The sequence below is a fragment of the Bombina bombina genome, chromosome 8, assembly GCF_027579735.1.
Source record: "Bombina bombina isolate aBomBom1 chromosome 8, aBomBom1.pri, whole genome shotgun sequence".
NCBI lineage: Eukaryota > Metazoa > Chordata > Amphibia > Anura > Bombinatoridae > Bombina > Bombina bombina.
In genome coordinates this window covers 81,856,414-81,883,525 of record NC_069506.1, presented here as the reverse complement: position 1 = coordinate 81,883,525, position 27,112 = coordinate 81,856,414, and the positions used below count along the sequence as shown (strand labels likewise).

At 45.2% G+C, this 27,112-nt stretch overlaps 1 protein-coding gene and 1 non-coding gene across 2 annotated transcripts in view; both read right to left on the bottom strand.

Annotated features, from left to right (window-relative positions):
- Window positions 1-27,112, bottom strand: part of LOC128638464 (uncharacterized) — a 665,546-nt gene that overhangs the window by 3,993 nt on the left and 634,441 nt on the right. The gene's annotated exons all lie outside the window — the stretch shown is intronic.
- LOC128639291 (U5 spliceosomal RNA) lies at window positions 5,105-5,218 on the bottom strand. Its single transcript, XR_008399160.1, has one exon. It is a non-coding gene; the product is annotated as a U5 spliceosomal RNA (small nuclear RNA).

Below are 27,112 nucleotides of genomic sequence, written 5' to 3'. Positions count from 1 at the left end.
TCCACAAACAATCACCATAAAATGTAACAGAACTGGAGCAGTTCCGCAAAGAAGAGTGGGCAAATATTGCACAGTCTAGATGTGCAAAGTTAGTAGAGACATATCCCAACAGACTAAAGGCTGTAATTTAAAGCAAAAGGTGGCTCAACAAAATTCTGACACAAGGGGGTAATCCTTTTTCCAACTCAGTGATTCTGTTTTTAAACTGTCTTTATTTTTGCCTGACATGTTGGTGTTATATCTTTCACTTGGATGTTATAAGTTGCACTGAGTAATTACAACTGGATAAACAAAAACGTTGTCTTTATTTCAGGTTGCAAAGCAACAAAATGTGATTATTTTCAAGGGGGGTGTGTGATTATTTTCAATACCCACTGTAAGTGGTGTAAAGAAGTGCAAACTAGAACTGCTGCCAACATCAAAAAAGATATGGGTGGGTTCGTGGACTCTCACAACCAAGATATAAATACATTTATCAGGTAAGAATAAATTATGTTTTCTTTCCAAAGGTTGTTGGAGTCCGCAACCTTACTCTTGGGAACCAATGCCCAAGCTATCAAGTCCACACAAAAAATAGGTTGGACAATAGAAAGGCAGGCATCTATTTACCAGGCACTATCTTCTGTAGGACCTTGCTACCAAACGCAGCCTCAGACGAGGCAAAAAAAACAAACCGATAAAACGTTGTGAACGTATGTAAGTAGGACCAAGTCACTGCCCTGCATATCTGTTCTACAGATGCCTCATTCTGGAAAGCGCATAAAGTGGAAACTGAGCGGGTAGAATGGGCAATAATCCTAGCAAGTGGTTGCTGACCCACCTCTAAATAAGATTGATGGATAGAACTCCTCAACCAGAACGATAAGGATATTGCCGTAGCTCTTTAGCCCTTGCACTTGCCATCATACACTACAAACAAGCTAGAGGACTGATGAAACACCTTAGTAGCTTCCAAATAGAACTCCAATGCACAAACAACATCTAAGTTATTCAGAAGTCTCTCCTTATAAGATTTAGGATTAAGACAAAAGGAAGGAACAATAATATCCTGATATTCTCAGATGAATCCACTTTTTGGAGAAAACTAGTGTTTGTAAGACAGCCTTGTCCTGGAAATACTAAATATGGAGGATTACAAGCTAACACTCCTAGCAGAGGAAATAGCCAGCAAAAAAAGGACCTTCCAAGAGAGCAACTTGATGTCCAAATTATGCATGTGCTCAAAAGGAGGGAGTTGTCACGGAGGAGCACTGGTCAACCGAATTAGGTTGGTGTACCAAGTCCGTCTTGGCCATGCTGGCGCAATGAGGATGGCTGGCACCCTCTCCTGCTTGAGACAGACTACCACCCTTGGAAGAAGAACTATTGATGGGAAGATGTACACCATCTGATACAGCCAAGGAGCTGTCAAGGCATCTACCAGTTCTGCCTGGGGATCTTGAGCCGTATCTTGTCAGTTTGTGATTCATCCCCAGTGAGCTATCAGACTGCTGGAAATCTCATGATTGAGAGACCACTCCCCCACGGAGAGAGCCTGACGACTCAGTTAGTCTGCCTCACAGTTGTCCACTCTTGGAATGTGAATAGCTGAAATAATCTACTGGTTCTTCTCTGCCTATTGTAAAATGCAATTACCAGAGAACAGCTGGTGCACCCTTGATGGTTTATATATGCTACAGTCGTTATGTTGTCTGACTGAAAGTGGATAAATGCAACCATATGAAGCTTACACAGCTATGAAAATACCGCTGAGATCCAGAACACTGATAGGCAAGGTTGCTTCTTGACGCAACCAGACTCCCTGTGCTCTCAGATGCCCTAAACTGCCCCACATCCCAACAGGCTGGCATCTGCGGGCTGGTCTAAAGAAATCAACTGAGACAAGCCTGAATGTTACCCGTTCCACTACCTCAGCATACATAATTGGAGGGGAAGCAGATGAAAACAAGCAAATGGAATGGCATCTGATGCCACAAGCATGAGCCCCACCACCTCCATGTACTCAGCTTCTAAAGGAACTGGTGGACTGAACACTTTGGCAAACTGCTTGGAGCTTGAGTTGGCACTGGTCTGTTAAAAACAGCTTGTGCTGATGGGCATACAGTGACCAGTTTGCACAACAAACATTTGTTGACTGGATATTAACTTCTAAGAGTTAACGCTCAGAAAAAAATTAAATTATGCTTACCTAATCATTTTCTTTTCTTCTGACGGGAGAGTCCACAGCTGCATTCATTACTTTTGGGAATTCAGAACCTGGCCACCAGGAGGAGGCAAAGACACTTCACTAGAAACAGAAGGATAAAACCTGAAAAGGACCAGGTAACTGCCCATCAGTTAAAACCAGCAAGGCAGTAATTAGAGACCGCTCATAATCAGTAGATTCCACCGAGCACAAAGCCTCTGAGGAAACAAGTCCCGCAGGCTCTAAGCCCCCACTTAAACTTACCCCCGACCCGAGGAAAGGGAACCTCCACATACCCCCTGAAGGAAAGAGGAAGAAAAAGAAGAACTCAACAGAGATCTAAAGACCAACAAACTAGGGTAAAAGGAACCCAAGCCGAACTCCAAGCGCAAACCAAGGTTGCAACAGGACAAAAACGCATAGAGAACGAACTCCAACAGAAACAAGAGAGGAAAAAACCCCTACCCCTGTCTGAACGGAAGTCCAAGGGACCATGTAACATCCCAACCCTGGAGACCTAGAGAGACAAGGTAGACCCCATCCCTCCCACAGCGTGCAATCCGCACTTATGAAAAAGAAACCGAGGGATAAAAACCACCCCCGGGAACCGCCTAAATATAGCACCGTAAAATCTTATTGTGCTACAGATGAAGCCACAGGCTTGACTCTGCAACAGAAGTATAGCAGACTCCAGCCGTTAAAGGGACATTAAACCCAAAAATTTTCTTTCATTATTCAGATAGAGAATACCATTTTTAAAAATTTTCCAATTGACTTCTATTATCAAATTTATTTCATTCTTAAGTTATTCTTTGTTGAAGAGATACCTAGGTAGGTAGCGTGCACATGCCTGAAGCACTACATTACAGGAAATAGTGCTGCCATCTAGTGCTGCTGCTAATGTATAACATTGTTGCAAAACTGCTGCTATATAGTGCTGCAGACACATACACACTCTTGAGCTTACATTTCTGCTTTTTAACAAAGGATAACAAGAAAACAAAGAAAATTTGATAATAGAAGTAAATTAGAAAGTTGTTTAAAATGTTATGTTCTATCTAAATCATGAAAGAAAATGTTTGGGTTTTATGTCCCTTTAACACTGGCCAACCAAGCTAGAACCTGCACCAGCACTCCCACACAGGAAAAATTCTGGAGGAGTGCAGAAACCCACTCCCTCCCAGGAAAACAAGGAAGTAGGAGAGCATCTAAAACCAGCAGAGAAAGCCCCCTGCTGAGGAAGGAAACACTGTGAAACCTCCCACCTGAGGAGGGATCACAAGATCTAGGTAAGATACGTGGTCAAGGCTCAACCGAGCAGACAGACCTCTGACACCCTCTCCGAGGCAACATACTCAGCACCAAAGCGACTGGCAATGTCCGAAAGCAGGGAAATAAACAATTCCCCGGACCGCCCAGATCCTCAGTAAGATAAAAGGAGAAGAACTAAATTGAACGGTACCAATGGGTAGAGCAAACTCCACCATTTGCTAACAAGACTGGCATGCTAACCAACTAAGCTATGACAGAACATAGGACGAGCTCGGGTTCCAGGGCCCAGACACAGATCCTTTCCCTACAAGAAGGGACACTCCCAGGCAAAAGAGAGACTACACTGGAACAACAGTGACGGCACAATACCAGAATCCAACCCTATAAGACATCCTGCACGCAAGGCAGGGGGGACCCCTCTGAACACAGGAAGACCTCCGGGGCACTAGGTGGATACTGTGGTATGCCCTATTCTCCCTAAGGGGAGGAGAAAAGCAAAATATAACCGCTTACCCGCCCACAGGCATGGAGTGTGCGGCAGCAGACACACGGAAATGTCAATACTGATTGTAGAGGAACCATCCGGTTGCAACAGCCGGCCCAGTAGAAAAACAAACAGCCATCAAGCACATATTTAAGGTGCAAATAGCTGCAACAGATTGCGACTGCAATCTCCCGCTTACTAGCCAGCCAAACTACCCATCAGGCTATTTCCAAGTCTCTGATAGGAAAAAAACAAACCCATCTGAAAGAGCAAGTGGAAGTCTCGGAACCAGAAGGACTGAACCGCCCAGGACCCAATCTAAGAGATCCGGTCAGATATCCAATACAAGAACATGTCCGGAAAACTGGACACCCAGAAACCGAAGCCTGCCACAAGGTATTAGTCCCTGAGGAACCGTAGGGATACCTCATACAGAGAACCTGTACCCTAGGAGATGCAACCACAGCCACATCCAAAGGTCCTTGGACACTGGACGTTCACTAAGCATCCCAGTGACAAGAAATAGAGCTCAAAACTAGATAATCCAGTTTGAGAAGAAAGATTGTCTCCAAACAATCCTCTCAGGATCAACCTCCCGGAAACCCCCACAGCTCAAGGAATTAACAATGAACGAGCCTCACAATTCCTGGTGAGCGACAGATCAAACTGAGATGTCTTAAGTAAGGGCAGCTCCAGGAAAAAACATAGACAAACACATTCTCCAGAGCCCCAAAAACATGGGAGCAGACGAGAAACAGTAGGAGGAAGAAAAAGGTTGTAAATGCCCGAACTTCCCGAACAGATGACCCCCCGATCAGCCCCAAAAAGGGGGAAAAAAAGAAGCCTTAGAAACCTTGACCCCTTAAGGAAGAGTAACCATCATCAAGGCCGCAAAAAAGGCAATCCAATAAAAATACCAAAGACGATATAAAAAAAAAATCGCCCCAACCTGGTACCCCAAATGCCCAAGGAGTCATCTAAACCTCCAGTCCCATTGAGAATGGAAAACCCTAGCTCGCAGGCCAAAAGGACCTCCGGAACCCCGCCAACAATCAGGAACAGGACAATGAGGACTAAGAACAATCCCTCTGATGCCTCACCCAAAAGAAGAAATGAGAACCAGCCTGACGTCTAGGAACGAAAGGCCTCCTCTACCATGTTTTAGCCCTGCAAGGGGCAGAGCCTCAAAAAATTATTGAAAACTCATGGATGTTCCTCTCCACGGAATCCTTAGTAAAGGCAAAAGCTTTATTAGATCTGAAGAGAAACCAGAGTATAACTAACTCCTCATCCGAGTGAGCAACTCACCACCCAACCAGGTCAGCCAGTTATACCGGCACCACATGGATGATATAGACCCTAAGGAGCAGAAAATAGCGCCCGACCAGGACCAGCCTGCTACATAGGGCACTCAGAACTGACCCAGGCCACAGAAAAATCGAAACCCCAATAGGAATCGACAAAAGGAACTATAGACATAACAATGTACTAACACCTTAACATGCAACTTCTGCGGAAGTGCCCAAGCGACCACAAAATCGCTAGTATCAAATTCCAGAGAAGAAATGTTTCCCAACGGAAAAATTTTAACAGACATGAGCTTCTCAAAAAGAAATAAAATACATACTAACCGGATCAAAGAAAAAGAGGGCAGCACCCGCAGGTGAACGGACAAGAAGAATGGGCACACTAACAGGACCAGCCAATCAGAGACCCCATTCTCCCGAAGCTCAGAACTGGAATAAGATACCCCAAAAAGAAAAGTAAATTGGAGACGACAAGGAGATTAACTTCATCTCCACACGTCTAACCCAGCTTGCCATCTGGAACAGAAGACCGGGGATCCCTCAACCCATTAGGATTGGGATCCTCCAGCACCGTCAAAAACATGCCGCAGTAGGACACGAAGGCGCGCCAGTCTATAACGAAAAGCAAGACATACCTCCACCGGGGCAACTCACGACCCCGACCCCAAGGGTTGGGCCCCTGAAGCATCAGAGGAAACCGCTTCCCCAGACGGCTGATTTGACCCAGATGATCCCCCGCCTAACGAGCCCTGGTTAACAGAACACGGACAGTATCTCATCAACACCTCCCTCCCGGGAAGATGTTAATGCGCCAACGCCATAGATATGGCCATGCGGAACTGTGCCATAACCTCTGGAGGAAACAAGCCGCCTTCCGGAGAAGGGGTAACGGCATTAAGGACACCTGCTTGCATAGCTAAAGAAGGTTCTAGGGCACACGCCTCACTGGATATGGGATCCCCAGAGCCAGATGGCTCGGCGGACTCTAAGTTCCCTGTTGCAGGAGAAGAGAGCACTCTAAAGAGGCATTCGGAACATAACTGATGGGCATGGATTACCCGGGCCATTTCATACTCTTCGCAAGAAGTAGATTCTAAATCAGAGACATCCGTCTCCAAAAAATCAGAATCCTCCATAACTTGGTGATTGAAATTATGGATAGGAGAAAAAAATAAAAACGGCACCTTACACCCCCAATGTCTGGGGCACTCACCACCTCCTGTGACACAGACAACTAGCGAAACAGACTCTCTCCGTCGCCACGCGGTCCAGGAATACAGAAATGGAGTGCAGAACATGACCACGCCTAGTCACAAGGTACAACGTGCAGAACAGAGAAAAGCTCGCCAAGGCCACAAGGGCTGCGCAGCCTGACAAAAAACATAAATTATGCTTACCTGATCATTTAATTTCCATTTGTGGGAGGAGAGTCCACTTTTTCATTCATTACTTGTGGGAATTAAGAACCTGGCCACCAGGAGGAGGTAAAGACACTCCCCTCATCCCCCAGTCATTCTGCCAAGGGAACAAGGAACAGTAGGAGAAATATCAGGGTATAAATGTAGCCAGAAGAATAATATAAAATGAAGGTCCGCCCATCGGTGTAAACGGGTGGGAGCAGTGGACTCTCCTCCCACAGATGGAAATGAAATTATCAGTTAAGCATAATTTATGTTTTCCATCTTAATGGGAGGAGAGTCCACTGCTTCTTTTATTACTTGTGGGAACAAATACCCAAGCTCTAGAGGACACTGAATGAACAAAACGGGAGGTAAAAGGAGGTGGACCCTATACTGAGGGCACCACAGCCTGCAGAACCTTTCTCCGAAAACCAGCTTCTGCCAAAGCAAAAACATCAAATTTGTAAAATTTTGCAAAAGTATGTAAGGAGGACCAAGTAACCGCCCTACAAAACTGCTCCACAGAGGCCTCGTTTTTAAAAGCCCAAGAAGAGGCCACAACCCGCTGTCTCATAGGCCAAGCGGATAATGCTCCTCAACCAAAAGGACAGTGAAGTGGAAGAGGCCCTTTGCCCCCTACGCTTCCCTGAATACACAACAAAAAAGACAAAGTCTGTCTGAGATCCTTTGTGGCCTGAGGATAAAACTTCAAGGCTCGAACCACATCCAAGTTATGAAGTAACCTCTCCTTAGACGAAGACGGTTTAGGACACAAGGAAGGAACTACTATCTCCTGATTGATGTTACGATCTGATACCACCTTGGGAAGAAACCCCAATAACAACCAATAAGCACAGCCTTATCAGCGTGAAAAAACAGATAAGGAGGCTCAAATTGCAAGGTCGCTAACTCAGAGACTGCGAGCTGATGCAATAGCCAGAAGAAAAAGAACCTTCCAGGAAAGAATCTTAATATCAGGCACATGCATAGGCTCAAACGGAACCCTCTGCAAAACCTTAAGAACTAAATTTAAGCTCCAAGGAGGAGAAGAAGTTCTAAACACCGGTCTGATTCTGGACAGAGCCTGAACAAAGGACTGAATATCAAGAAGCTCAGCTAGCTTCTTGTGTAACAGAACCGATAAGGCCAAAATCTGTCCCTTTAAGGAACTGGCGGCAAGGCCCTTATCCAGACCATCTTGGAGAAAATCCTGGATACCCTAATCTTGTGCCAGGGATATCCACGTTCCTCACACCAGGATAAATAGGTCCTCCACACCTTATGATAGATGACGGGTTTCCTGGCCCGAATGAGAGTATCAATCACTCTCTCTGAGAACCCTCTCTTTGCCAAGACTAGGCGTTCAATCACCACGCAGTCAGCCTCAGATAATCAAGATTTTGGTGGAGAAAGGGACCCTGAACCAGCAGATCTCTGCGACAGGGTAACCTCCATGGAGAAGATGACGACATTCCCACCAGATCCGCAAACCACGTCCTCCGTGGCCACAACCGAGCAATCAGAATAGTCGAAGCTTGCTCCTGTTTGATGCGGGCCACCACTCAAGGAAGAAGTGGCAACGGTGGAAAAATGTAAATTAGGTTGAACTCCCAAGGAACCACCAAGGCATCTATCAGCTCTGCCTGGGGATCCCTGGACCTCGACCCATATCTGGGTAGCTTGAAGTTGAGTCTGGATGCCATGAGATCTATCTCCGGCATCCCCCATCTGTTACAAATCTCCGCAAACACGTTTGGATGGAGAGGCCATTCCCCCGGATGAAACGATTGTCTGCTGAGGAAATCCGCTTCCCAGTTGTCCACACCCGGAATGTGGCTCGCTGAGAGCCTCTGCCCATTCCAGAATCCGAGACACCTCCCTCATGGCTAGGGAGCTTCTCGTTCCCCCCCTGATGGTTTATGTATGCCACCGAGGTAATGTTGTCCAACTGGAATCTGATGAAATGGCACAACCCCAAAAGGGGCCAAGCCCTCAGAGCATTGATTATTGCTCATAGTTCCAGGATATTTATCGGTAGGGTCAACTCTTCTTGAGTTCACCTGCCCTGTGCCCTTCTGGAACCCCAAACAGCTCCCCATCCTGATAGACTTGCATCCATGGTCACAATCTCCCAGGATGGTCTCAAGAAGGATGTCCCTTGGGACAGCTGTCCTGGACGGACCCACCAAGAGAGGGATTACCTCGCTTGACCGTCCAGAGATATCTGCTGGGATACATCTGAGTGATCGCCATTCCATTGTCTCAACATGCATAACTACAGAGGTCTGAGATAGAACCTGGCGAAAGGCATGACATCTATGCTGGATACCATGAACCCGATCACCTCCATACACCTGGCCACAGATGGCCTTGAGGAGGTTTGAAGGACAAGACAGATGGACGCAATCTTGGAATGTCTCTGATCTGTCAAAAATATCTTCATAGATATGGAATCTATTATCATACCCAGGAACTCCACCCTGGTGCTGGGAACCAGAGAACTCTTTTCCTTGTTTATTTTCCAGCCGTGGGATCGAAGGAGAAGAGTCCTCGAGTGGCCCTCCGCAAGACTGCAGGACGGAGCTTGGACCAGGATATCGTCCAGTTAAGGGGCCACCGCAATACCTCTGGCTTTTGCTACCGTGAGCAGCGCTCCCAGAACCTTCGTAAAGACTCTTGGGGCAGTCCCCAGACCAAACGGTACGGCCACAAACTGGAAGTGTTGGTCCAGAAATGCGAATCTGAAGTGGTCGTTGTGGATTGGCACATGAAGGAAATCATCTTTCAGGTCTATTGTTGTCATAAATTGCCCCTCTTGAACTAGGGGCAGAATCGATCTAATCGTCTCCATTTTGAACGATGGGACTGACAGAAACTTATTTAGGCACTTTAGGTCCAGAATTGTGCGGGAACGTGCCCTCCTTCTTTGGGACCACGAAAAGGTTTGAATAGTACCCTAGACCCCTTTCTGCTAGAGGTACTGGAATGATTACTCCGAGAGAGGAGAGATCCCTCACGCACTCGAGAAAGGCGTCTCTCTTCTCTGGCCTTGAGGATAGGTTTGACAGGAGGAATCTGCTCCTGGGTGGATGAGTCTCGAACCCTATCATGTAACCCTGGGCGATAACCTCCAGAACCCGGGGATCCTGTACATCTCTCATCCAAGCCTCTGCGAACAGAAATAGTCTGCCCCCTACGCGATCCAGATACGGATCGGGGGCCGCCCCTTCATGCGGACTTTGTCTCAACGGGCTTCTTGCTCTGCTTGGACTTGTTCCAAGATTGAGCTGACTTCCAAGATCCCTTGGAATGCTCGGTCTTCGCAGCAGGCTGCTGGCGTTGAGACTTGTCTGAATGAAAGGGACAAAAAGTAGAGCCCTTAGGCTTGTTCTTCTTATCCTGCGGAAGGAAAGCACCCTTGCCTCCCGTGACTGTGGATATGATAGAGTCCAGGCCTTGACCAAAACGTTTTTTTCCCTGAAAAGGAAGGGATAGTAATCTAGACTTGGAAGACATGTCAGCAGACCACGACTTTAACCATAGAGCCATGGGGCGAATAATCTGCATGTTTACATCACAGATAAAAGAATTAGCTACCCTTAAGGCCTTAATATTTTCCTGTATCTCCTCAAGGGGAGTCTCCACCTTGACCATAGCTGATAGTGCGTCACACCAGTAGGTAGCTGCTCCAGACACAGCAGTGATCGCCGCTGCCGGTTGAAAAACAAACCCCGTTAGTTGAAACATCTTTCTCAACATGGATTCTAATTTTTTTATCCATGGGCTCTTTGAACAACGAACTATCCTCGAGGGGAATAGTCGTACGCTTAGTGATCGTGGAGATAGCTCCATCCACCTTAGGAATGGCCCACCATAGCTCGATCTGAGAGTCCGGAACGGGAACAGCTTTTTAAAAGAGGTAGAGGGAAAAAAAGATGAGCCAAGCTTCTCCCACTCCCTCTTAATAATAGTAGACATCTTCACAGGAACTGGGAAGGTCTGAGGCACCACCCTGTCCTCGTAAACCCTATCTAGTTTAGGGATCAAAGGTTCTTCCGAGAGTTTCGGTTCCGGAATCTCCAATGTAGCAAGCAAAATTGCAAATACTCCTTCTTAAACTTAAAATCTGGCTTCTCTGCAGCCGGAGGTCTAGAAGCCGCCGATTCCATCCCAGAGAGAGCGCCCTCCGAAGAGTCGGGGACATCCTCATCAGTGGATAATCTATCACAGACATCCAATGGAGTAGATGACCCCTGGGACGGAAGGCTATGTCTTTCCCTTCACTTGCGCTTCGCAGGGCGTGGTAAGGCATGGAAGGCCTCAGAAACCGCTGTTTGCAACTGGGCAGCGAAATCTGGCGGTCAAGAGGCCCCTCCCGCGGGAGGATCAGTAGGGCCCTGGGGAGCTGCATGTGTAATCGTAGATGAATGTAGGGAACGCACCTCGCGGGACGGAGAGCCCTCAGAGGTGGACGGATCAGTAGTATTAGGTTTAATTAAAGAGGGAGTATCCTCTAACATATCAGAGTCCTCCATAGTTTACACCTTTAATACGGACTAGATAGATTAAATGGCCCGGACCACAGAGAAACCGTTACGTCTCCCGCAATTGGCAATCAGAAAAGAGGAAGTTGAAGAGGCCACACCCGGTCACATGGAGTGCCATGCAGGACCGTCCCTGCACTATAGAGAAAACGCGCCAAAAAAAGGGCCGCGCCGATCTACACCTGACTGTTCACACATTGCTAGAGCCTCATCTCACACATGACGCAGCATCAAACACAATAAAGATATTATAATAAATCCCCCCGCCCCCGTTCAATAATCCCCCTTCCAGGGATATTAACCCTTGATTCTATACAGATAAAAGGAGACACACTGTGATCCTGTCTTCTTACTTTATCATATGTGTATAAATGAAAACTATCTTACCAGAATCTATGCCGTGGAACAGGAACACGGCCCTTCAAGTGTGACAGGTTAGCAGCATCGCTCCTGACATGGACTTGAGTGCATAAAGCAGGCAGCGAAACTCGTCAACGCTGATTGTTTAAAGAGACATGAAACCCCAAAATTTTCTTTCATGATTTAGATAGAGCGTGCAATTTTAAACAACTTTCTAATTTAAGACACAAGAAAAACAAGGTGAGTAGCACTCTTAATTAGTCAATAAAAAATACAGGTGCATCCTAGAAAAGTGAATATCTAACAACGTAAATAAGAGAGTAGAAACCTAAAATACAGGTAACTAAAAGTCTAGGCAAAAGAGAGCACAGCTGTATATAATGAATAAAAGACTAGGGCGAATTCTTGAAATACAAATAGATTTAATAAAGTTACATTAAATAAGTGCATACATCCAAACATACAATCACATACATACAGGGATATAGAAGATGCATAAAAATGTCAGATGGGCCGTGCAGGGGACTGGTGCACCAGTATACAAAAATAGGCAAATGTTCGTCACTTTGCATGTATAGGTGATATATAATTGTAATCCGCAGTATAGTGCATGTCCTTAAAGATGCACAGACCAAGTGGATACAGTCTTACCCCTTCGTGTCTAAATGTACATAGTAGCGTGAGGTCATCAGGAGTCAAGGGGAGCTTACCCTTGCCGCGTCTTTTTCACAGGCATGTGTAAAGTGCAAATAGATAACAGTTCATTGGAGTACCTGTCTTTTTCACGCGGTTGCTCTACCCTGAATTGTAGCTCCTGAGACACAGAAATATCCAGATGAGACAAGGGGTAGACCACAGTCAGGCAAAGGGTCCTCTGACAAAGTGCTGCAAACCGACGAGTCTTAAAGCTCGTTTCACTCCTTTCAATACAGCAGCATGGAGCTTCTTCCGGGTGCTGACATTTTTATGCATCTTCTATATCCCTGTATGTATGTGATTGTATGTTTGGATGTATGCACTTATTTAATGTAACTTTATTAAATCTATTTGTATTTCAAGAATTCGCCCTAGTCTTTTATTCATTATATACAGCTGTCCTAACTTTCTAATTTACTTCTATTATCTAATTTGCTTCATTCTCTTGATATACTTTGATGAAAAGCATATCTAGATAGGCTCAGTAGCTTCTGATTGGTGGCTGCACATAGATGCCTCGTGTGATTGGCTCACCCATGTGCATGGCTGTTTCTTCAACAGAGGATATTTAAAGACTGAAGCAAATTAGCTAATAGAAGTAAATTGAAATTTTGTTTAAAATTGTATTCTCTACCTGAATCATGAAAGAAAAAATGTGGGTTTAGTGTCCCTTTAAGGAGCTGTTAATCATGAGTTGGGATGGTTTCGCAGAAAGACTCTCCCTGCATCTCCAGACTCTAACTTTCACCTATGCTCTCACTGAGAGGCTGACAGGGTTACTTAAAACTCCAGTCCCATTTCGAAGAGTACTACCCTCCATAAGAGACTACTCCAATCTTCCGACACTTTTCTGCCAACCTCCTGTGACGAAAGGCAAAGAATGACTGGGGGATGAGGGGAGTGGAGGAGGTATTTAAGTCTTTGGCTGGAGTGTCTTTGCCTCCTCCTGGTGGCCAGGTTCTTATTTCCCACAAGTAATGAATGAAGCAGTGGACTCTCCTCCCATTAAGATGGAAAAGGCCGTTATGTTCCGATATAGCCACGAGCCCAATCGTCACTACACATTAGCAGACAGAATCACATAACAAACATGATTAAAGTCCCCCCTGTTCAATAACCCCCCTCAGGAGATATTAACCCTTGATTCCATAAAGATAAAGGAGTCCCACTGAGACCCTGACTTCTTTGTTTACATTACATTCACACATCGAAGTAAAATGAAACAATCTTACTGGAATCTACACCATGGAACAGAAACACGGCCCTTCAAGTGTGACAGATAGTAGCCTCGCTTCTGACATGGACTTGAGTGAAGAAAGCAAGCAGCCAAACTCATCAACATTGATTGCTAAGGAGCTGTTAATATGAATCAGGATGGTTTCGCAGAAAGACTCTCCCTGCATCTCCGGACTAACATTCATCCATGCTCTCACTGAGAGGCTGACAGGATTATTTAAAACTCCAGTCCCATTTCGAAGAGTACTACCCTCCATAAGAGAATATCGTTAATCTTCCGACACTTCTCTGCCAACCTCCTGTGACGAAAGGCAAAGAATGACTGAGGGATGAGGGAAGTGGGGGAGGTATTTAAGCCTTTAGCTGGTGTATCTTTGCCTCCTCCTGGTGGCCAGGTTCTGAATTCCCAAAAGTAATTGTCACAGATATCAGACGGCTAAGGCTACCCCCCACCCCCCTACAACCTCACCCCTGTTGTTTCTCAGTGGTTTTGAGCTCCTCAGAGCAACCACCATTTCTGGAGACTGTGTTTGTTTTATGTTGGCATGTTTTTGTGTTCAGAGAAGAGTTGGTTTATGACCAGGAAAACCCTCCTAGGCTGACCAGGCTCCTGGAACTCCCGGTCGGCTGCCTCACAACGGACACCCGCCTAACCCCTCTCAGGCTGGCCAGGCTCCTGGAACTCCCAGTCAGCCACAGGACAGCAGGACACCCGCTAACTTTACCCAACGTCGCTCCAGCAACCATGTCCCCCAGAGCTCCGCTCTTTTGGGGATTAGTAGCCCCTAGGGAGGACAAGAGGTGGGACTGTGGCACCTGGGGGCCGAGAGCTTTAAAATGACACCCTGGAAGTGCTGCCGCTCCACCGGGATCACCCGAAACCGCCACCCCTAAGTATTGGGATTATGTGAGACTGTGGCTCCTATGGAGGTGCCGGGCTGTCTGGAGGGGCGGGAATGGCGGGAAAATAGTGGGATTGTCCTTTGTGTTATCAAGATGAGCTGTGTGTATAATTGTTTTACAATAAAATCAGTTCCTGTTTAATCTAAAAGCTAGTCTGTCTAGTTATTTGGGTGATCTCCAGCTAAAATCACTTTCCTGAGCTACATAGCAGCCTGTTCCAGGCAGAGGAAGGACACGCTGGAAGAGCTACCTAGTCTGGGTAGCTGGAGTCTGCTACAGGGTGGGACCCTGGGTACTGGTGCTGTCGGGCATCAGGGGTGGCTGCAGGCTGTGGTCAGTTGTCAGCTACATAGCTGCAGTCGGCAGGGAGGAAGCAGGACCCCTTTTGGCGGAGCTACCCAATCAGGGGAGCCGGGGGTATCTGTCACATTGGCTGGCAGCGTTGGGATCTGCTTCATCCACACGATTCCTGCTGACAGAGAAGGGTCACAGTAGCTGGTAACTATGGAAGCCGAGTACCTAAGGAGAGTAAAGGAGGCACTGACCCAGCTGGACGATCCTGGTTCTGAACTGGACCAGCTGAGCTGCAGGAGCATTGTCCGCCGGCAACTATGGAGGGAGAGGCTTCAACAAGAAAAGGATTGGAAAGGTCCTCCCCACAGATGATGAGAGGTACTGGGTCCGGTGGGACTTGCGAGTGCTTTTCCTGAAAGAGCAGCCCATGGAGGAATGGCTATGGGATCTAGATCGACTGGTCTGGGCAGAGATGTAGGTGGAGGACGGCTATCGGGACCTCCGATGGCTCGCTATGCAAGTACGGCCATGGCTGGAGGATTTCTCCCCCACAGAGGGCTTTGGCTTCGGCGGCCCTGGGTTACTATTGGAAAAGTTGACAGAAGACCCAGAATTTGGGAGCGGGGCAAAACTAAGAGTAATGAACATTTGCCTCTCCCGAGAGCAGCTGTTGGATCTCTCGGGGGTACCCTGGCTGGTATCCGATATGGTATCGCTTATTGTCCAAGAATGGGAACTGGAAAAGGCATACAAGAGGCTGCTAGACCGAGTTCTGCAGCATGCCACGGAGTCTGCATGGAGCTGGGGTGTAGCACTCTGGGAATCATGGAGGTTGGCCTCAAATGAGTGGCAACTGAGCATAAGCGACAACGAGCTGCTAGATACAGATCAGCAGCCTGGGCCCAAGCTTATAGACCTGGACAAAGGAGCTCCCCTCCGGTAATTACCCCACCTTTTGTCCTCCCTAGGGGCTACTAATCCCCAAAAGAGTGGAGCTCTGGGGCACATGGTTGCTGGAGCGACGTGGGGTAAAGTTAGCGGGTGTCCTGTGGCCGACCAGGAGTTCCAAGAGCCTGGCCAGCCTGAGAGGGGTTAGGTGGGTGTCCGTTGTGAGGCGGCCGACCGGGAGTTCCAGGAGCCCGGCCAGCCTAGGAGGGTTTTCCTGGTCATAAACCAACTCTTTTCTGAACACAAAAACATGCCAACATAAAGCAAACAAACAGTCTACAGAGATGGTGGTTGCTCTGAGGAACCCAAAACCACTGAGAAACAGGGGTGAGGTTGTAGGGGGGTGGGGGGTAGCCTTAGCCGTCTGATATCCGTGACAGTAATGAATGCAGCTGTGGACTCTCCCCGTTTAAGAAGAAAATTAGGCTCATTAGGTGCAGCACCAGCAAGCTTCATGTTGCCCTTAACACTTCCTCTTACACTGAGCCAGCAGTAGTATTACATAGAAATGAGAAATCAGAAAACCAGCAGGATAAATAGAGCCTGAGCTCCTTGCAAACTAGTTGCCAATAGCCCACAATAATTATAGGCCTGGCTGCTTCACTGTGACACCAGCTTGTGTCTAAAACAAACTCCCTGAGCTCCAGAGTGTGGGCATTACCCCCTCTGGAGTGTTCAGGATCCAGCATGCAGCTCCCAGCGTGGTGCAGACACAACTACCGGAAGCAAGAAGCAAGCTAATCCTCGTCCTGCCTAACCCTTCCCTCACACACAGGAGGCTCAATCTTACAGGGTTTCTCAGAAGCTATCCTCCAACTGCTGCCTACTCAGCGTTTCCGTGACACTGACACTGGAGCACTGAGGAAATTAAGACCACTACCGCCTCGGTTCTTAAAGAGGCAGCTTGTAAAGTTTAGGCAGACTCCCAACGTGGTTAAATAAGTAAAAGTGCCCTGGGCGATTTTAATAAAGATGTTGGAGACAAGTGGAAAGCCCAAAATCCCCTTCAAAATGCACTTTTGTGATCAGAGCAACTGTGCACAAACCTCTGCACAAGAACAGATATGCTCCTTGTTGAGAAGCCTGATCCTCAATGAGTGCCTTCCAGCTTCCCATGCGCCTAAAGACTAACTAAGTCCCATTTGAGACTTGTTCCCCTCAGATTGCCTCAGATCTGCCAGACTTGAGGGGAACCCTTACTGTCAAAAGTCCTCTTGTGTAACTAACATGTGGGATTTTACTAGGAGGAAACAGCACCTGGCCAACAGGAGGAGGCTTGGGAACTTCCCAGTGACACCCATGACATCCTCCCAACTCCTTCTCTTCTAGGAACTCTCCTCTGAGGAAAACTCTTCTGAAGAAAAAACAAAATTTATGCTTACCTGATAAATTTCTTTCTCTTGTGGTGTATCCAGTCCACAGGTTCATCCATTAATTGTGGGATATTCTCCTTCCCAACAGGAAGTTGCAAGAGGACACCCACAGCAGAGCTGTCTATATAGCTCCTCCCCTAACTGCCACCTCCAGTCATTCGACCGAAGACAAGTAAGAAAAAGGAGAAACTATAGGGTGCAGTGGTGACTGTAGTTTAAAAAATACACCTGCCTTAAAGTGACAGGGCGGGCCGTGGACTGGATACATCACAAGAGAAAGAAATTTAGCAGGTAAGCATACATTTTGTTTTCTCTTGTAAGGTGTATCCAGTCCACGGGTTCATCCATTACTTGTGGGATACCAATACCAAAGCTTTAGGACACGGATGAAGGGAGGGAGAAGGCAGGTACTTAAACAGAAGGCACCACTGCCTGTAAGACCTTTCTCCCAAAAATAGTCTCCGAGGAAGCAAAAGTATCAAATTTGTAGAATTTAGAAAAAGTATGAAGCGAAGACCAAGTCACCGCCTTACAAATCTGTTCAACAGAGGCCTCATGTTTAAAAGCCCATGTGGAAGCTACCGCTCTAGTAGAATGAGCTGTAATTCTTTCAGGAGGCTGCTGGCCAGCAGTCTCATAGGCTAAACGAATTATGCTTCTTAGCCAAAAAGAAAGAGAAGTTGCTGAAGCCTTTTGGCCTCTCCTCTTTCCAGAGTAGACAACAAACAATGCAGATGTTTGACGAAAATCCTTAGTAGCTTGCAAATAAAACTTTAAAGCACGAACCACGTCAAGATTGTGTAACAGACGTTCCTTCTTTGAAGAAGGATTAGGACATAGTGACGGAACAACAATTTCCTGATTGATATTCCTATTAGATAGAAACCCAGGTTTGGTACGCAAAACTACCTTATCTGCATGGAAGATCAGATAAGGGGAATCACACTGCAAGGCAGATAACTCTGAAACTCTTCGAGCCGAAGAGATAGCTACTAAAAACAGAACTTTCCAAGATAAAAGCTTGATATCTATGGAATGCAAGGGTTCAAACGGAACCCCTTGAAGAACCTTAAGAACTAAATTTAAACTCCATGGTGGAGCAACAGGTTTAAACACAACAACGTCTGGAACATCAGCCAGGCGCTTGTGCAAAATAATAGACAGAGCAGAAATCTGTCCCTTTAAGGAACTAGCCGAAAATCCCTTTTCCAATCCTTCTTGGAGAAAAGATAGTATCCTGGGAATCCTGACCTTACTCCACAAGTAACCCTTGGATTCACACCAATGAAGATATTTACACCATATCTTATGATAGAATTTCCTGGTGACAGGCTTTCGAGCCTGAATCAAGGTATCAATGACCGACTCGGATAAACCACGTTTTGATAAAATCAAGCGTTCAATCTCTAAGCAGTCAGACGCAGAGAAACTAGATTTGGATGTTTGAATGGACCTTGGAGTAGAAGGTCCTGCCTCAGCGGCAGAGTCCATGGTGGAAAGGATGACATGTCCACCAGATCTGCATACGCTACGCAGGTGCTATCAAAATCACTGAAGCTCTCTCCTGCTTGATCTTGGCAATCAGACGAGGAAGGAGAGGAAACGGTGGAAACACATAAGCCAGGCTGAAGGACCAGGCACTGCTAGAGCATCTATCAGCATCGCCTGGGGATCCCTCGACCTGGACCCGTAACGAGGAAGCTTGGCGTTCTGACGAGACGCCATCAGATCCAGTTCTGGTTTGCCCCATAATTGAATCAGCTGGGCAAATACCTCCGGATGGAGCTCCCACTCCCCCAGATGAAAAGTCTGCCGACTTAGAAAGTCCGCCTCCCAGTTCTCTACTCCTGGGATATGGATAGCAGATAGATGGCAAGAGTGAACCTCCGCCCATAGAATTATCTTTGAAACTTCCATCATTGCCAGGGGACTCCTTGTTCCCCCCTGATGGTTGATATAGGCTACAGTCGTGATATTGTTCGACTGAAATCTGATGAACTTGACCGCAGCTAGCTGAGGCCAAGCCTGAAGAGCATTGAATATCGCTCTGAGTTCCAGAATGTTTATCGGAAGGAGGGCTTCCTCCTGAGTTCACGAACCCTGAGCCTTCAGGGAGTTCCAGACCGCACCCCAGCCCAGAAGGCTGGCATCTGTCATCACTATAGTCCACTCTGGCCTGCGGAAACTCATTCCCCTGGACAGGTGAACCCGAGATAACCACCAGAGAAGAGAAACCCTGGTCCTTTGATCCAGATTTAACAGAGGAGACAAATCTGTGTAGGCCCCATTCCACTGATTGAGCATGCAAAGTTGCAGTGGTCTGAGATGTAGGCGGGCAAATGGAACTATGTCCATTGCCGCTAACATTAGGCCGATCATTTCCATACACTGAGCCACTGACAGCCGAGAAGTGGAATGAAGAACACGGCAGGAAGTTAGAAGCTTTGATATCCTGACCTCCGTCAGAAAAATCTTCATTTCTACTGAATCTATCAGAGTTCCTAGGAAGGAAACTCTTGTGAAGGGAGAAAGAGAACTCTTTTCTCTGTTCACTTTCCACCCGTGAGACCTCAGAAAGGCCAGAACAATGTCCGTATGGGACTTGGCGATTTGAAAAGTCGACGCCTGAATCAGAATGGTGCCGTGGCTAACCTGAAGGGACACAAACTGGTAATGCCTGTCTAGGAAGGCGAACCTTAGGGACTGATGATGCTCTCTGTGAATCGGAATGAGTAGATAAGCATCCTTTACGTCCACGGTAGTCATATATTGACCATCCTGGAATATAGGGAGGATGGTTCGAATTGTCTCCATTTTGAAGGATGGGACTCTGAGAAATTTGTTTAGGATTTTGAGATCCAAAATTGGTCTGAAATTTCCCTCTTTTTTGGGAACTATAAACAGGTTTGAATAGAAACCCTGCCCCTGTTCCTCTCTTGGAACTGGGTGGATCACTCCCATAACCAGTAGGTCTTGAACGCAAAGTAAGAATGCCTCTCTCTTTATCTGGTTTGCAGATAATTGTGAGAGATGAAATCTCCCCTTTGGAGATGAACCTTTGAATTCCAGAAGATAACCCTGGGAAACAATCTCTAGTGCCCAGGGATCCTGGACGTCTCTTGCCCAAGCCTGGGCGAAGAGAGAAAGTCTGCCCCCTACTAGATCCGGTCCCGGATCAGGGGCTACCCCTTCATGCTGTCTTAGAGGCAGCAGCAGGCTTCTTGGCCTGCTTCCCTTTGTTCCAAGTCTGGTTAGGTCTCCAGACTGGTTTGGACTGGATGAAATTTCCCTCTTGTTTTGCATTAGAGGAAACCGAAGCTGCGCCACCCTTGAAGTTTCAAAAGGAACGAAAATTATTCTGCTTGGTCCTTAATTTGCTGGACCTATCCTGAGGAAGGGCATGACCCTTTCCTCCAGTAATGTCAGAGATGATCTCCTTCAGACCAGGACCGAATAGGGTCTGTCCCTTGAAGGGGATGTTAAGAAGCTTAGGCCTAGATTTAGAGTTTTGTCGGTAACGACCCGCGTAGCTAACGCTGGCTTTTTTCTGGCCGCACCTTTAAAATAACTCTGGTATTGAGAGTCCACAGAATGGCTGCGTTAGGCTCCAAAAAGGGAGCGTACAGGCATATTTAACGCCACTGCAACTCTCGATACCAGAGTTGCTTACGGACGCGGCCAGCTTCAAAAACGTGCTCGTGCACGATTCCCCCATAGAAAACAATGGGGCTGTTTGAGCTGAAAAAAAACCTAACACCTGCAAAAAAGCCGCGTTCAGCTCCTAACGCAGCCCCATTGTTTCCTATGGGGAAACTCTTCCTAAGTCTGCACCTAACACCCTAACATGTACCCCGAGTCTAAACACCCGTAACCTTACACTTATTAACCCCTAATCTGCCGCCCCCGCTATCGCTGACCCCTGCATATTATTATTAACCCCTAATCTGCCGCTCCGTAAACCGCCGCAACTTACATTATCCCTATGTACCCCTAATCTGCTGCCCCTAACACCGCCGACCCCTATATTATATTTATTAACCCCTAATCTGCCCCCCACAACGTCGCCGCTACCTACCTACACTTATTAACCCCTAATCTGCCGAGCGGACCGCACCGCTATTATAATAAAGTTATTAACCCCTAATCCGCCTCACTAACCCTATAATAAATAGTATTAACCCCTAATCTGCCCTCCCTAACATCGGCGACACCTAACTTCAAACATTAACCCCTAATCTGCCGACTTGAGCTCACCGCTATTCTAATAAATGTATTAACCCCTAAAGCTAAGTCTAACCCTAACCCTAACACCCCCCTAAATTAAATATAATTTAAATCTAACAAAATAAATTAACTCTTATTAAATAACTTATTCCTATTTAAAGCTAAATACTTACCTGTAAAATAAACCCTAATATAGCTACAATATAACGAATAATTACATTGTAGCTATTTTAGGATTAATATTGATTTTACAGGCAACTTTGTAATTATTTTAACCAGGTACAATAGCTATTAAATAGTTAAGAACTATTTAATAGTTACCTAGTTAAAATAATAACAAAATTACCTGTAAAATAAATCCTAACCTAAGTTACAATTAAACCTAACACTACACTATCAATAAATTAATTAAATAAAATACCTACAATTACCTACAATTAAACCTAACACTACACTATCAATAAATTAATTAAATACAATATCTACAAATAAATACAATTAAATAAACTAACTAAAGTACAAAAAATAAAAAAGAACTAAGTTACAAAAAATAAAAAAATATTTACAAACATAAGAAAAATCTTACAACAATTTTAAACTAATTACACCTACTCTAAGCCCCCTAATAAAATAACAAAGCCCCCCAAAATAAAAAAATGCCCTACCCTATTCTAAATTACAAAAGTTCAAAGCTCTTTTACCTTACCAGCCCTGAACAGGGCCCTTTGCGGGGCATGCCCCAAGAAATTCAGCTCTTTTGCCTGTAAAAAAACACATACAATACCCCCCACCCAACATTACAACCAACCACCCACATACCCCTAATCTAACCCAAACCCCCCTTAAATAAACCTAACACTAAGCCCCTGAAGATCTTCCTACCTTATCTTCACCATGCCAGGTTCACCGATCGGTCCAGAGTCTTGATCCAAGCCCAAGCGGGGGGCTGAAGAGTGATGTCCATCCTCGGGCTGAAGTCTGGATCCAAGCGGCGGCTGAAGAAATCCATCATCGGGCTGAAGTCGGAAGTCCATCATCGGGATGAAGTCTTCTATCAAGCCGCATCTTCAATCTGGAGCGGAGCGGAGCCATCTTCTTCCAAGCCGACGCGGAACATCCTCTTCAACCGACGACTAGACGGCGAATGACGGTTCCTTTAAGGGACGTCATCCAAGATGGCATCCCTCGAATTCCGATTGGCTGATAGGATGTTCCGCGTCGGCTTGGAAGAAGATGGCTCCGCTCCGCTCCAGAAGAAAGAAGATTGAAGATGCGGCTTGATAGAAGACTTCATCCCGATGATGGACTTCCGACTTCAGCCCGATGATGGATTTCTTCAGCCGCCGCTTGGATCCAGACTTCAGCCCGAGGATGGACATCACTCTTCAGCCCCCCGCTTGGGCTTGGATCAAGACTCTGGACCGATCGGTGAACCTGGCATGGTGAAGATAAGGTAGGAAGATCTTCAGGGGCTTAGTGTTAGGTTTATTTAAGGGGGGTTTGGGTTAGATTAGGGGTATGTGGGTGGTGGGTTGTAATGTTGGGGGGGTATTGTATGTGTTTTTTTACAGGCAAAAGAGCTGAATTTCTTGGGGCATGCCCCGCAAAGGGCCCTGTTCAGGGCTGGTAAGGTAAAAGAGTTAGGAAGATCCCATTGAAAAGATAGGATACGCAATTGACGTAAGGGGATCTGCGGTATGGAAAAGTTGCGGCTGAAAAGTGAGCGTTAGACCCTTTCCTGACTGACTCCAAATACCGGCGGTAGCCCAAAACCAGCGTTAGGAGCCTCTAACGCTGGTTTTCACGGCTACCGCAAAACTCCAAATCTAGGCCTTAGACTTTGAAGTAACATCTGCTGACCAGGACTTAAGCCATAGCGCCCTGCGCGCCAGAATGGCAAAACCTGAATTCTTAGCCGTCAGCTTGGTTAAATGAAAAACGGCATCAGAAATAAAGGAATTAGGTAATTTAAGAGCTTTAATCCTGTCTAAAATATCATCTAACGGTGTCTCCACCTGTAGAGCCTCCTCAAGAGACTCGAACCAGAAAGCCGCTGCAGCAGTAACTGGGGCAATGCATGCAAGAGGCTGGAGAATAAAACCTTGATGTATAAAAATTTTCTAAGCACCTCAATCCTTGCACTCTCCTTAACGAGGCAAAGAACTACTGGGAGAGAGAGGGAAATAGGAGGAATACTTAAAGCTCGGGTGTGGGGTGTCTTTGCCTTCTCCTGGTAGTAAGGGGTTAAATTCCTAAAAGTAAGGCCGTGGACTCTCACTACCATTAGAAAGAAAGTTATTTATTCCTATCTCTTAACACTGAACATGTTGCGTAAGTTTTAATAAAAACTGTTGACATTTCTTTTCTTTTTTTATTTGCGCTCCACTCATAATATCAGTGAATGCAAATGTGTGCTGGTATTTGAAGTGGAGCGCAATGCGAACGCGACCTCGCGTTTGCATTGCATTGAAGCTTTGTGCTCACAAGAGCGTCCTTCCATGGGCTTCAATGGGAGTCTCATTTTCATGCCGATAGTCATGGCAGAGAACCTAGCGCATGGAAAGGGTAATTCGCACAGCGATGGGCAGCAAAGTTTAAATATATATGTATATGGTTATAAACATACATATTTATGTGTTTATAAAACAAACTCTTTACATAGTATTGAATGATAATATAATTTACACGTGTCCTTTACATGTGTCCTATACAATATTGAAACAAGGACATAAAAAATAATCCAATAGGAGCTGGGGAACTTATTTAAAGAAATGTTTTCATTTTAGGAAGATTTTGTGTACGAGAATCGGAATTAAGGTAGGAATATTCTGATTAACTGATCGGAACAGCCAATAGAATGCGAGCTCAATCTGATTGGCTGATCGGATCAGCCAATCGGATTGAACTTGATTCTGATTGGCTGATTCCATCAGCCAATCAGAATATTCCTACCTTAATTCCGATTGGCTGATAGAATCCTATCAGCCAATCAGAATTCGAGGGACGCCATCTTGGATGACGTCCCTTAAAGGAACCGTCATTCGTCGTCTAGTCGTCGGTTGAAGAGGATGTTCCGCGTCGGCTTGGAAGAAGATGGCTCCGCTCCAGAAGAAAGAAGATTGAAGATGCGGCTTGATAGAAGACTTCATCCCGATGATGGACTTCCGACTTCAGCCCGATGATGGATTTCTTCAGCCGCCGCTTGGATCCAGACTTCAGCCCGAGGATGGACATCACTCTTCAGCCCCCCGCTTGGGCTTGGATCAAGACTCTGGACCGATCGGTGAACCTGGCATGGTGAAGATAAGGTAGGAAGATCTTCAGGGGCTTAGTGTTAGGTTTATTTAAGGGGGGTTTGGGTTAGATTAGGGGTATGTGGGTGGTGGGTTGTAATGTTGGGGGGGGGGGTATTGTATGTGTTTTTTTTACAGGCAAAAGAGCTGAATTTCTTGGGGCATGCCCCGCAAAGGGCCCTGTTCAGGGCTGGTAAGGTAAAAGAGCTTTGAACTTTTGTAATTTAGAATAGGGTAGGGCATTTTTTTTATTTTGGGGGGCTTTGTTATTTTATTAGGGGGCTTAGAGTAGGTGTAATTAGTTTAAAATTGTTGTAAGATTTTTCTTATGTTTGTAAATATTTTTTTATTTTTTGTAACTTAGTTCTTTTTTATTTTTTGTACTTTAGTTAGTTTATTTAATTGTATTTATTTGTAGATATTGTATTTAATTAATTTATTGATAGTGTAGTGTTAGGTTTAATTGTAGGTAATTGTAGGTATTTTATTTAATTAATTTATTGATAGTGTAGTGTTAGGTTTAATTGTAACTTAGGTTAGGATTTATTTTACAGGTAATTTTGTAATTATTTTAACTAGGTAACTATTAAATTGCCTGTAAAATAAATATTAATCCTAAAATAGCTACAATGTAATTATAATTTATATTGTAGCTATATTAGGGTTTATTTTACAGGTAAGTATTTAGCTTTAAATAGGAATAAGTTATTTAATAAGAGTTAATTTATTTCGTTAGAATAAAATTATATTTAACTTAGGGGGGGGGTTAGGGTTAGGGTTAGAATTAGCTTTAGGAGTTAAAAAATTTATTAGAATAGCGGTGAGCTCCGGTCGGCAGATTAGGGGTTAATAAGTGTAGGCAGGTGGCGGCGACGTTGTGGGGGGCAGATTAGGGGTTAATAAATATAATATAGGGGTCGGCGGTGTTAGGGGCAGCAGATTAGGGGTACATAAGGATAACGTAGGTGGCGGCGCTTTGCGGTCGGCAGATTAGGGGTTAATTATTGTAGGTAGCTGGCGGCGACGTTGTGGGGGGGCAGATTAGAGGTTAATAAATATAATATAGGGGTCGGCGGTTTTAGGGGCAGCAGATTAGGGGTACATAAGGATAACGTAGGTGGCGGTCGGCAGATTAGGGGTTAAATTTTTTTTATTAGATTGGCGGCGATGTGGGGGGACCTCGGTTTAGGGGTACATAGATAGTTTATGGGTGTTAGTGTACTTTAGAGCACAGTAGTTAAGAGCTTTATGAACCGGCGTTAGCCCAGAAAGCTCTTAACTACTGACTTTTTTCTGCGGCTGGAGTTTTGTCGTTAGATTTCTAACGCTCACTTCAGACACGACTCTAAATACCGGAGTTAGGAAGATCCCATTGAAAAGATAGGATACGCAATTGACGTAAGGGGATCTGCGGTATGGAAAAGTCGCGGCTGAAAAGTGAGCGTTAGACCCTTTCCTGACTGACTCCAAATACCGGCGGTAGCCTAAAACCAGCGTTAGGAGCCTCTAACGCTGGTTTTCACGGCTACCGCAAAACTCCAAATCTAGGCCAATGTGTTTTGGATATTAATAACATGTTTGTTACACAGTGTAGCCTTAATATTAGAAGTAAAACAGCTTTAAAAATAAAATATATATAAAAAAATAACAGTGCAAAGTCGAAAAACGCACCGCGGCTTCTCTCTTCTATGGTATACTAATACCCTGTAACAAAATCTTATTCCTAAAGAGAATAACAAGTTAAAAACCCTTTTTTTTAAATAATGAAAACACTTTGAATACATATTATAGTTTTTAACAGTAATACATACATATAATAAACTGCACACTCATAAACAGTATATCTAAAATGTCATTTTTTGTTCTCTTTGTATCTTTTGTTGAAAAGCATACATAGGTAGACCCATAAGCTGCTGATTGGTGGCTGCACATATATGCCTCTTGTCATTGGCTTTCAGCTAGCTCCCTTTAGTGCATGACTGCTCCTTTAACAAAGGATACCAAGAGATTGAAGCAAATTAGATAGCAGAAGTAAATTGGAATGTTGTTTAAAATTGTATGTTCTATATGAATCATGAAATAATTTTTGGGGGGTTTCATGTCCCTTTAAATGTGCACTTAATAGAAGATAATAGTCACCAGGCAATATAGTCACCTGCTTATCATAAACATTATCCCATTTCTAATCTTAAAGGGACTTTGCATAAATGTTTTGTAGATGATCCATTTATATAGCCTATACAGTTTTATTTTTATTTTTAAATGGATAGTTTTGCTTATTTTTAAATAACATTGCTCTGATTTTCAGACTCCTAACAAAGCCCCAAAGTTTTAGGAGAATATTGACATATACCTACTCCAGCTTCTTCTGTTTGTGTAAAGGGTCTTTTCATATGCAAAGGAAAGGGGAGGGGGGTGTCTGCTATTTCCCACTTGCAGTGGGTGTTCCAGTAACCTTTTAAACAGAGCGGTTTTATACTGGATTTTTATATCAGTATCTGTGCATGTTATTCTTTATAGTAGAGTCTATTACATGCAGTTATATGAAAATTGGTGTATACTGTCCCTTTAAGACTGATCATATTGAATAAGC